This window comes from Balaenoptera ricei, chromosome 2, assembly GCF_028023285.1.
Source record: "Balaenoptera ricei isolate mBalRic1 chromosome 2, mBalRic1.hap2, whole genome shotgun sequence".
NCBI classification, from domain to species: domain Eukaryota; kingdom Metazoa; phylum Chordata; class Mammalia; order Artiodactyla; family Balaenopteridae; genus Balaenoptera; species Balaenoptera ricei.
The window spans coordinates 131,631,249-131,643,059 of record NC_082640.1 but is presented as its reverse complement, the minus strand read 5'-3'; the positions used below and the strand labels follow the sequence as shown (position 1 = coordinate 131,643,059).

At 34.4% G+C, this 11,811-nt stretch overlaps 1 pseudogene; it reads right to left on the bottom strand.

The window, feature by feature from the left end:
* Positions 1-6,461: 6,461 nt before the first annotated feature.
* Positions 6,462-11,325, bottom strand: LOC132360148 (signal peptidase complex subunit 2-like; annotated as a pseudogene).
* Between the last annotated feature and the right edge of the window lie 486 nt (positions 11,326-11,811).

Genomic DNA, 11,811 nt, shown 5'->3' with positions numbered 1-11,811 from the left:
TAGCCCTTGCCTATAATATTTACACAATCATTATGACAACTGAAAATACCTCCATGCATTTCCAAAATGCATCTTTGTGGGAAATACTGTCCCTCTTGAGAAACATGCTCTAGATTCTGAGTTTAATTGTTATTGAGCATGAATATTGTATTACTTCCTGTAACTGTATCTGAATATCATTCTATATAAGGCAGTGAAAAGTAACATTTACATGTATATTTTTATGAATATGATAATAAATATTTATATTTACAGAGTTTTAGTTTTGAAAATTCAAACGTGTTGCCACATAGATCCATTATATTTCAGACATGCTTGGCCTGAAACATCACACAAAGTATGAGGAATAAACAAATAGAGAAGAAGAAAGAAGTGAATAGCATTGATCAATGCTAAGTTGAAAGAAAGTAAATCATAATTTTAAGAGGGTATAATTTGTTTCCTTTTTGGTAAATGTTTTAGATTGCTGCAAATCCTGTTAGACATATAACTTCTAAATTTGGTAAAATAATATGATGAATGTTGTATTTTATCTTCTTATGTACTTCTAGATAAACTAGAAACTAGGTTTACTTCAGGGTTGATTAGATAAGACTTAGACTGGGTCTTTGTACACATTGGTTTTAGAAATCAGAGTGAGTAATTTCAAAAAGGTTACAAATGATTCTGAGCCTTCTTGGCCTGTTTCTGCCATTATGCCAAAAACAAGACTGTTGCTGAGGAAAGAAATAGCATCTCCTACAAGGCTCCATCTCAAAGGAAAAACTGGAATCTGAGCCTCTACTCTTTCCTCAGAAAAGTAAGAGGACAGCAATTATTGCAGTTTATTTCGTGGCACAGACCACAGGCAGAGCAGAAAAGAGACATATTCTTCAGCACAATAGTGAGATATCACTGTGCTTAGAGGACAGGGCCAAATCCTCTCTAACAGAGGGACTATTCTTTCTTCAATATACTATTATATTAGGTTGTTGCCACAGAGAGAAAATAATGATTTAGACAGTGGTGCTTACTTTATAGACTGCCATGTAAGTGAAACTGAGTTCCCCTGCTGAATTTATAATTAACCTCTCTATCCAAAATGTTACTCCCTTTCTTGTCCAACACCTATTCCCCTCAAGATTGAGGACTATCAGAGAAAAGGCGGGAGGGGTGTGATTTAAAACCCAGGAGGACCCTGCAGGGCCCTCTCAGGAATAAAAGGCTTTCTTTGTCCTTTCCTTTGTAGGAAAAAGACTTCAGTCTCTCAGGCCTTCTTGAGTTCTAAAGAGCAAGCTCAAGCAGTTAAAGATTAGGACAATAGAGTCACAGGACTCCTAGTTCCTTCTGAAAGGATGTAGATAACAATATGACGCATATTTTTGAGATAGTGACTACATGCTGACCACAGGCGCTAGACCTCAGACTGGTTGGAACCAGAAGATTGAGATTCTGGGGACAACACCCTGTTACCTCACCACCATCCAATCAGACGACCCATGAACTGATCACGCATCCTATGACCCTCTTCCCTTACACTGTCTTTGAAAACCTTTGCCTGAAAGCCATAGGGAAGTTCTGGTCTTTTGAGCAGGAGCCAGCCAACTGTTCTCCTTGCTTGATCCTTGCAATAACCTTTCTCTGCTCCAAACTCTGACATTTCAGTTTATTTGACCTCACTGTGAGCTAAGTACATGAATTTGAATGTGATAACATAAAGAAGCCCACTGACATGCCCCTCTCCATTAAGGAAGCTTTGGAATAGAATTTAGTTCAACTTCATTGATTACTATTCATAACCCACCTTGAGCCTTTACATCTTTGCAAATGCAAACACCTATATCCTCCTGACTAAGACCTCTGATATTAGGTGAGAATGAGAATTTTGGAAGGGATCCCAAAGCAACACTTTCTCTTACATATATGGGGTGACTTGCCAAAGAGAAGGAGAGGTGTTTGTTTTCAAACTGAAAGGCTTAAAGGCGAGGAGAGAGAGAGTGAGAGAGAGCATGCAAGTGTGAACATTTAAAAGGGAGAATAAGATGAGGAGTAAAATGATTTTCATGGATACAAACATCTCTAGATGACATTAAGTTTTGAACTATCTTCCCTTATGCATAAAAATAAAAAACTTGATTTTGTGAGAACTTCAGACTTTGTTCTTCCTAACCTTGATTTTTCTTGAGGGATTGCTCTAGGGCCATACTTTCAGTACATAATTTTTGTATGGACATATCACTCCTCTGTATGTTTTTTTCTTAAGGAAAATAGTAGCTAGAGGATCCATTTAAAGGAATTCAGAGGTCAAGATCATTGTCCCCTTGAGTCAACTATGATTAAATGTGGAAAATTTTAATAAATGAATGGAATTGATTATATTCATATTAGATTGGGTGCTTTGTACTTTATTTACAGCACAATTAATTTAGCAACTTCATATTTCAGGATAACCTTAAAAGTCAATTTGGTTAAAATCATGTTATATATTTAAACAAATGGATATTTGATAATTTTTTTTTTATTCCTTACATGTTGACTATTTTTAAAACAAAAAGCTATTATTTAAATAGTAATAGTAAGGTGGGGAAAAAAAGACAAGACAGGTGACTAAAATTGGGATGGGGGAAATCAAAACATCTTTACAACATAGTCCATCTAAAGAAGGGGTGAGGCCCCAACAATCATATTGCAAAACTTAAAATATGGCATTATCCATAAGTATACAGAGAGTATTGGTTCCTAAAATAGTACTTGGTCATTATGATAAACAGACAAGTCAACATTTGTGCAGCCCCTGTGCTATGAAAAGCACATTACTGAATTTATTTTTCAAAACAATCCTGCAATGTAGCTATCACATTCCCATTTTTACAGGTAATGAACTAGGCTCAGACGTTGTGAGTAACATGCTCTGTGTTTCAATCAGCACCTAATGGTGCAGAGCCCAAATGCTCACGTGTGCTACCCTAGGAGGCATCTCCATCTGCATACCCTCTCCATCACTGTTTACAGATTATGAAGCACTCATCATGTGAATAAATTTACAGTGTAGGGACTAGCATTTACTGTACCCAATTATTATACAACCTATTGTTTTAAAAATTCTATTTAAACAAAATCATAGAGGAATATATTTCTATATATGCCTTTAAATGCTATGACCAACACAATTTTTATGTGTTCTATCATATTTGACCATGCAACTGGAATGCTTACTTCTTTACCAACCTATCAGATTTTAAAATATATTGTTTTACTTGCTCCATTGCAGCAGATATAGTTCAGCAAAATAGTTATTTGTAATTATTTGCATAAATGTTAAAAAATGCATGGGCTAAACCAATGTTTTACACTGCTGTGGCCTAACATATGATATCCACTAGACATATTTTTTCTTTTGAGCTAAATTTAATACAATTTTTGATAGAACTAAACAATTAAAAGATGAATGCTGGATAATAAAAAATAAAAAAATTGTAAGTTTAGAAGGCTGTATAAATGAGTAAAGTTCTAATATATATACAACTTTTATCAATTATGTAAGTCTCTGAGGGAAAGATACCTGAGATATTCTGGAAAAGGGAATATTGATAAAACTGTCAACTCTAACACCTTTAAAATGTTTTGTTTTAAATTTATATAGATAGAAATATGTAAATAACATAACTGAAAATTAAAATGCATATTTTCAAAAATACTGGCAAATTCAGATATGACATAACTCAAGGTTCTGTTTTTTTGGAAACAACTATATATTCCACAAAAGGCATTAAATTTCCTCAGAAGACCAGTACAGCTGTGAGAAAGTGATGCCGGAAGTGCATCCTCTGTACACCGATGGTTAATCGAATCTCAGAGACAGTTTTGGGTGAGGTAGAAAAGAACAGCTTTGTTGCTTTGCCAGGCAAAGGGGGACACAAGCGGCCTCCTGACCTTGAAAATATGTGTCCCCACCTGGGAGAATTTGATGAAGAGTTTTATAGCAATGGTTCAAGGGTGGGGTTGCTGATAAAATTAGGGTGTGTGCAGGGCCTCCACTCCTTTAGTCTAGTCTCAGGTAATCTTCTTGATGAGCTTCTCTGGTAACTTTAATGTAGCCTCAGGTGATCTTTCTCTGGTATGAAGAATGCTGACATCTTAAAGAGTTTAAAGGAATTGTTATGTGTATTCCTTGAGGTGGGACCAGGACCCTGAATCTGCCCTTTGGAACTCAGGGAAGGTCATGGAGGCTGGAGGTCTGTTCCCTACAAGAAATGGGGGACAGAAAGTCTTCCATGCCCAGGAACCCCACAGGGTTTTGCTCGGTTTCAAAAGAACCATCAAAAAAATCAACATCAGGCACTGTGCACACTTATGGTAGCATGGCCAGTAGTTTCTCTGAAGATCGTCATGGAGAATCTCTGAAATTCTGTCACCAGTCAAGATTCTCCCTAACTGGTACATTAATAAAGTAAAAAGAAAGTTTTATTTAGGATTGTTTGTCAAGAATATTTTTGAATTGTCTGCAGCACGTTAAAAGAAAGGGCTTTAAATGAGGGTAATGCACTGTTACTTCTTCTCACGAGTTGGGAATGATTTAAATGCATAATTACAACGTTTAACTGGGAGGTAGCCTAATACATTGGAAAAGCAAAACATCCATTGAATGAAGTGAGTTCAGCAATGAGTGTATTTTTCTATGTGCTGGGTGCAGGTGACCACCTGAAATAGATGATAAATAATTTTGATCATGGAAAAATAAAAGAACTCAGAAGATATAGTGAGATTTTCTAGGAAATATTTAATAATGTCAAATAGACTTTCATATTTGGCTCATTGATTACTTTTAATACTTTTACTCTTTAGTAGAAAACTCAGATTTCACCAGGACACAATCTAACACAGCATTAAATTCTTTCATGCTTCTGAAAAGTTTGAGCTATATATTTTGGATGCAGAATTACTGCTTGCATAGCACAGTACAGATCTGACCACCCATGTAGAGAAGACTGGTGTTGAAGAATCCCCAAGAAAGATAGGAGACAAAGCTACCCTTTCAGAGTATCTTGATGGTTATCAAACATTACATGGTGTGAAGAAAAAGGGAGTGGCGTCAAGCAACATTGCTATTGCCTGATACTTTTAGATAATTATGTCAATATGGAAGGGAGAACACCAAGAGCCCTGGGAGGAGGTGTATGTATGCCTGTGTGGGGCAGAGTTGTCTTAAAATATATTAAGACATAATGATATTGGAACAAGTGGATTCTGTCTTTTTCATTAACTACGTGTGTGAAGTTTACCAAGTTACTCTGACTTTCTGAGCATTATTTCTAAAATCCAAGATTGAATAATTAAATGATATCTCAAGTTTCTTATTACTTTGAAAATTCTGTTATTTTAAAATTCTCAGTTTTCACTTGTTCATGTTTTCTGGCATAGAAATCTGATTCTTTAGTTATAAAGTAAGTCATGGAGATGTAATGCATAGCATGTTGACTATAGATAATAATGCTGCATTGTATGTATAAAACTTGCTAAGAGAGTAGATCTTAAAAATTCTCATTATTAAAAAAGAATTGTAACTATGTGTGGTGATGGATGTTAACAAGACTTATTGTGGTGATTATTTTGCAATATATACAAACATTAAATCATTATGTTGCACACCTGAAACTAATATAATGGTATATATCAATTACATCTCAATTAAAATAAACGACGTCTTTTTTCTTTAAATATAACAACTAGGTAGAACATCTTTGTTCTGTAGATTTAAATACTCTATTTAAATACTATTTTAATTCATAATTCTTGACTTTTCTCTCATTATATTTTTTCACATCTTTCCTTTCATTGAAAAAAATTTTAGAAAATGGCAGTTAAAGGGCACACACAAATCAACAGAGATATATTAGTGGACAACCTAGGCAAGATAAAACTAAAAAATGCCATTAGCTTCTTTAATTGGTTAAAAGCACAAAATGTAACAGGTAGAAAATTTGTTTTAAATTAAAAAGCTGTGTTTTTTTTCCCCCAATTCTCCCCAAGTCAGATATATACACACCCACAAAAATAGTGTGTGAAGGAAAGCTGACATACACAAAAAGTTGTAACCTGAATTAAGGGAAACAGCCATTGAAGCAGGAATTAACACAATAAAGTCAGCAACAGGTTAACAGTTTTCAAAACTGAGGCCTCAAATACTGCATGACACAAAGCTGTACCATATAAAGTACTGCTAGGTATGAAGGAAGGAGTCTGTACCACTTTTAGCAAAAATGCTTTTCCAGAGAAGCAAATCAAAACAACACAATCAGCAAACTAAAGAAGCTATAGCTAGATATTAGAGCTACAACTTCTCATATCTGACCTAGAAAGTCCTATTTATCCAGAATAAACTAAATTTTCAGGACAAATTAGGGACTTTTTTTTTTAACATTTCTTACTTTATCCATTTTAAGTTCTGTTTCTTTCTCCCATACCCCTTAATTCAGCATGATTCAGCAGAAAGATGGCTGGTTATAGAATTGGCTATTTTTTTTCTCTGTGGTGAGACTGACATTGAGCCTGGATATTTCAGGCTTGTATGCATCCATAACAGTGTTCTGCTGTGGTCAAAATCTTAACAATGAACTTGGTGAACTCGGCCTCCCATTGCTGCTTTGTTCTTCCACTGATGAAGGTCAGCTTTAGAGTGTATTTGTCACCGAACCTTTTGAGAATGGACCAAATATCATCAGGATACATCCCTGTAGAATCTTTCCTGGGGCCACAAGAAAGATGCTCTTCTCCTTATATGAGGTATAAATGGTCAAGATCTGCATCATCACAAAATAGGATATGATGCACAAAGCCAGAACAGGCTAGGACTCTGGGTCCAAATCAAAGCCACCGTGGCAAAGAAACAAGAAATGGTACAGATGGTGAGGCAACCAGCAGTTAGACCAAAATTCTCCACATACTTGTACATTTTGGCAGAATCATTCAAATAATTTTTCACAGCTGACACATCCCATTTGTCAGTTTTTACAGGCTTATCATCAATCTTCCACTTGTCCAACAAGCCACTATGGCTACTGCCTGTCCCATAGCTGGGGCTGTTGTCGAATCCCAGTTCATGTGCCTGACACACAATGAGGCCCAACAAACCAAAACATTGGAGTTTGAAGGGGAGAAAGGTTTATTGCAGGGCCAAGCAAGGAGAATGCGGTGGCTCGTGCTCTAAAGACCTAATCTCCCTAATAGTTTTTGGGGAAGAGATTTTATAGACAAGATTTGGGGGGAGGTCTGCAGAGTGTGTGGCGTTCCTCTGATTGGTTGGTGGTGAGGTAACATGGTGGTGTTCCAGGAATCTCAGTCATCAGCCTTCTAGTTCCAACCAGTCTGGGGTCCACAGGCTGTGCTCAGCCTAAAGTTACCATCCTCCACCTGGGTGGGGGCCTTAGTTCCTGTAGAAGAACTTAGAGACATGTACCAAATTGTTATGCACATCCCCTGCGGAAGATCCAGGATGGCCCCACCCTGCACTATTGTTTCTTTCTGCATTGCCTTACTCCCCTAATTAGTAACTGTTTGAATCTGCCCTTTGGAACTCAGAGAAGGTCTAGGAGGCTGAAACATTTTCCCTACAAACAGGAAGTTGGGGGGGAGGACTTCCCTGATGGTCCAGTGGTTAAGACTCCGTGTTCCCTAATGCTGGGGGCACGGGTTTGATCCCTGGTTGGGGAACTAAGATCCCACATGTTGTACTGCACAGCCGAAAAAAAAGAGAAAAGAAATGGGGGACACAGAAAGGCTTTTGTATTTGGGAGGGGCCAACAGTGTCCTGCTCAGTTTCAATCTCCAGTTTTATTTGATATTTCTCAATCTTGAGGAGAATAAGTGTTGGACAAGAAAAGGAATAACATTTTGGATAGAAAAGTTAATCATAAACTCAGCAGAGGAACTCAGTTTTAGTGGGACTCGTGTTCAGGGCCACTGTCAGCCCCACTACTATCTCTGCCACCAACTCTTGTCTCTTTCTCATTATTTATTTCAGTTGATTCTTCGACTACATTTTATACAACTGAACCTGCACAACCACACAGGCACACAAATACATTCTCATGGTAGAAAATTCTTTGAGCTGCATTTTAAAAAACAACTGAAAAGAATGTAAATATATATGTATCTATTTAAACTACTCAGAATTTTGAAAATAAATTACTTTAAATAAGTATTTCAGTAGACAAGAAGATGTTGCTATTTAAAATATATTCAACAATTAATAGACTGAGTAAAAGGAAGGCTAAAATTTTGATTCAGGATGAAATTTTTGTCTAAATGAGTTAAGTATGAATGGTATTCCTAAATTGTGAATATAGTAAGTAATTCATTTTTCTTCTTTGGAATCTCGTAAGTGTCAGTTCAATTTACAAAGCTATACTCAATTTATTTACAAATATTTGCATTATCCCACTGTTCTATCAAATTCAGTTACTATCCAACCAAGTAGTAAAACTGTTATCTTTTTTTATTGCTTTTAGTGTCTTTGAAACAACATTAATTTTCTCCTGAAAAATAAAATTTGTAATTTCTATATAGATGGATCCTACTAACACTGGATGATGTGAAGGACGACAATTTTAGTCCATATTTGTGAATCAGATAATACTATACCAATTAGATAAATTCTGACAAATTTCATCTGATACTATGACATAGAAGTCCAGTTTATGTTGGCTGATTATACATGAGTGTATATATGACTATATATGAGTGTATATATGATTATATGTAAGTGTATATGTTTGTATATGCATATATACACACCCATATGTATATGCACACACACAAGGTGATCACACCTATAATTTTATAAGTATAATTTGTAAAGTCATAGATGTTTAAGGGTTGTTCTAACAAGCAGATAATATTCAAACATATTCTTACAATTTTGAAAATTAATGTATACAAATTATTGCATGTCAGAATTTCCTTGACAGATTGCTATAATACCAAATGGATATATAGGACAGCTGTTGCTATAGCAACAGGATAGGCTTAGGGAACCAAATACAGGATAATTTTTTTAAAATGATCGTACCCATTCACCTCAATCCACATACATGATAATTTTTTCTTCTGTGTATACATTACTGGCTATACATTATTATCAATGACTTAAAAAATAAGGTTTGTTTGTACTTCTCTGATATATTTATATATAAGTACATTCTAAAAACTTTTAAAAAATTGAGATTTTGGTTTTCTGCTGATTATTTGCTCTTGTTTATGTTATGGTTTGATTTTCATGAATAACTGTTATATAGACACGTGATAGATATAGAGATTTATATTTTTGTAATTTTGTATGCAGGTTAATTCTTATCATTGAGAGAATAGAACTATATATCTCAATTTCAGATGTATATATATAGATAGATATAAATATAGATATAGATATGTTCTAAACATTAACATAATTGACATTTGGGACCAAGTAAATTGGTCCTCTTTATTAGGGGAGGCTGTCCTGTGCACTCTAGGATGTCTAACCGCATCCCTGGTCTCTATCCACTAAATGCCAGTAGCATTAGTGGATGCTATTAGTGGATCCCCCACCACTCCCAATTTCGAGAAGCAATGAACGTATATAATTCAAGCAATGTATATACCAAAGATGTCTCCAGATATTGCTAAATGTTCCCTTGGAGACAAATTGGCCCCTTTTGTGAAAAGCTGGTCTAATATTTTAAAAATATACCATACCAGCCAAATATATATTAAAGGTTATCAGCAATAGATTAAATATTTAAGCATTTGAACTATTTGAAAAATCCACATACATCTTTGTCTGATGAATTTTCATGGACTCTTCCAATCATTCAAATCTTGGGTCTTTAAAATATTTTAAAATATTAGATAAATAAGCAAATTTTCTTTCCTATAAACAAGTCTTTTAATAATATGTAGTAAGAAAAACACATAATATATAAGTTAGGAACTTTAAATCATCTACGATTTTATAATATTTACAAGCTAATTAATTAACTTGCCTTGGTTTTATGTATGCTGGTAGATGACATGAGATTCCTTAATCTAAGATGGGCAGTTTATTGCTAAAGCAATAGCAGTAGCCAGAGAATCAGTTTTATTTGTGCTAGATTTCTGAGTTCCAGTTCCTACAGGGAGACCCAAAGAGTCAGAGGATAACTGTACAGGTGGGGTGGATTGTATTATAGGAAAGGAATGCTGAGTTTAGAGAATTCAAATCTCTTCTAATGGGGAATTAGTATGCCTGCCCTTTGATCTAGAGGGTGACAATATCTCTATTTTCAATCCTGTTTGCTATAAAAATGTCCTTTAAAAAAGAAATCTGGAAGAAAAGGCAGTCAGTTCTTTGCTTACAAATATACAAAACATAAGAGACCCAGGAAGAATTGTTTCCCAACAGGTACTGCATATAGATAGATTACATGAAACATAAACTTGAATTTAAATATTGCTAAATAAATACTGAAACAATTTGAAATCAAATTTGACTGACATGCACTGATTTTATCATCAGGACAAAGATATATAAAACCTATATAAAATAAATAAATACAGGCCCCAAATTTTAAAACACAAGTAATTGTGCTTTTAATTACCTGCCTTTTTTCCACTTCTAGAAAAAGAATATCCTGTGGTATTTACAGAATCAATCAGACTTGGGAGCTAGCCTGTCTGGATTCAGATTCTGGGTTAGCTACTTAACAGTGATATGACGTTAGAAGAGTTTTCTTTCTTTAGCTATTCATTGTTCAACTTCAGTTTTTTCTGTAAAAGAGAGAAGATACTAGTACTCATAGCACCAGCTGTTGCTAAAATTATAAGTGGTAATTCACGTAATGCATATCGTGTAGAACAAAATAAATAATAAATGCTACTTATTGTTATTTCTTCTTTATTGTATGAGTGAATTCAGTGTGCAAGTCACTGAAGCAAACCTTGAAAATGCCAAGATATATAAGACACAATCCTTGTTCCTAGGAAGATGATGGTTATTGGATGAGAGAAACAGTCACCAAAAGTTATTTTTATCTTTTTACATATGGTAAAGATATATAGAAAGTACTGTATTTTTATTAAGAAGATTCACAACTTTCTATGCTGTATAGGTAAAGAGAAATATAAGTATGATTTATATATTTTTAAGAAAAGATTCAATGGATATTTTAATTTAGCCTAAAAAAACAAGTATTTCATTTTTCACAAAAACACAAAAATAAACCATATTTTGTACTATGGTGTTTTGGAGATTGAATAGCAATTACAATGAGATAATGTCATCGCTTTATTTTTTTAAACCATTTAACTTAGACTTACCGTTAGAATACTCATTCTAAAACTTTACTATGCTGTATATCTTGCTTTATTCTAGCAATTTAGTGAAATAAGAGCAGATGATTCTAACATTTATTTTATTACTGTCTCCTCAAAACAATTTTAAAGGTTTTTTCCTTTTTTATCTGATTTCTTGGAAAATAAATTTATATCTAATTGGGCCTTATATTTAAGTTTTTGTTCTTCTGAATATCTTTGTGCTCTTTCTGGGTTTAGTTGCAGGCTCTGTATTTTTTTTTTTTTTAAATCTCTATCTTGTCCTTAGCACTAACATTCCAAAAAAATACAAGTGAGCTTAATGTTTTCTGATATCACTTCACTTTTTTTTTTTTTTTTGACAATTTGGCATACCCTGTTTCTTTTACTTGAATTATCCTCCGCCTTCATGATTCAGTTCACACAACTCAGCAAAAATTCTCCTTGATTATCTTAATGCAAACCTAGCCCATATGAACTTCTATAACAATCTTCCATCTTTCATTC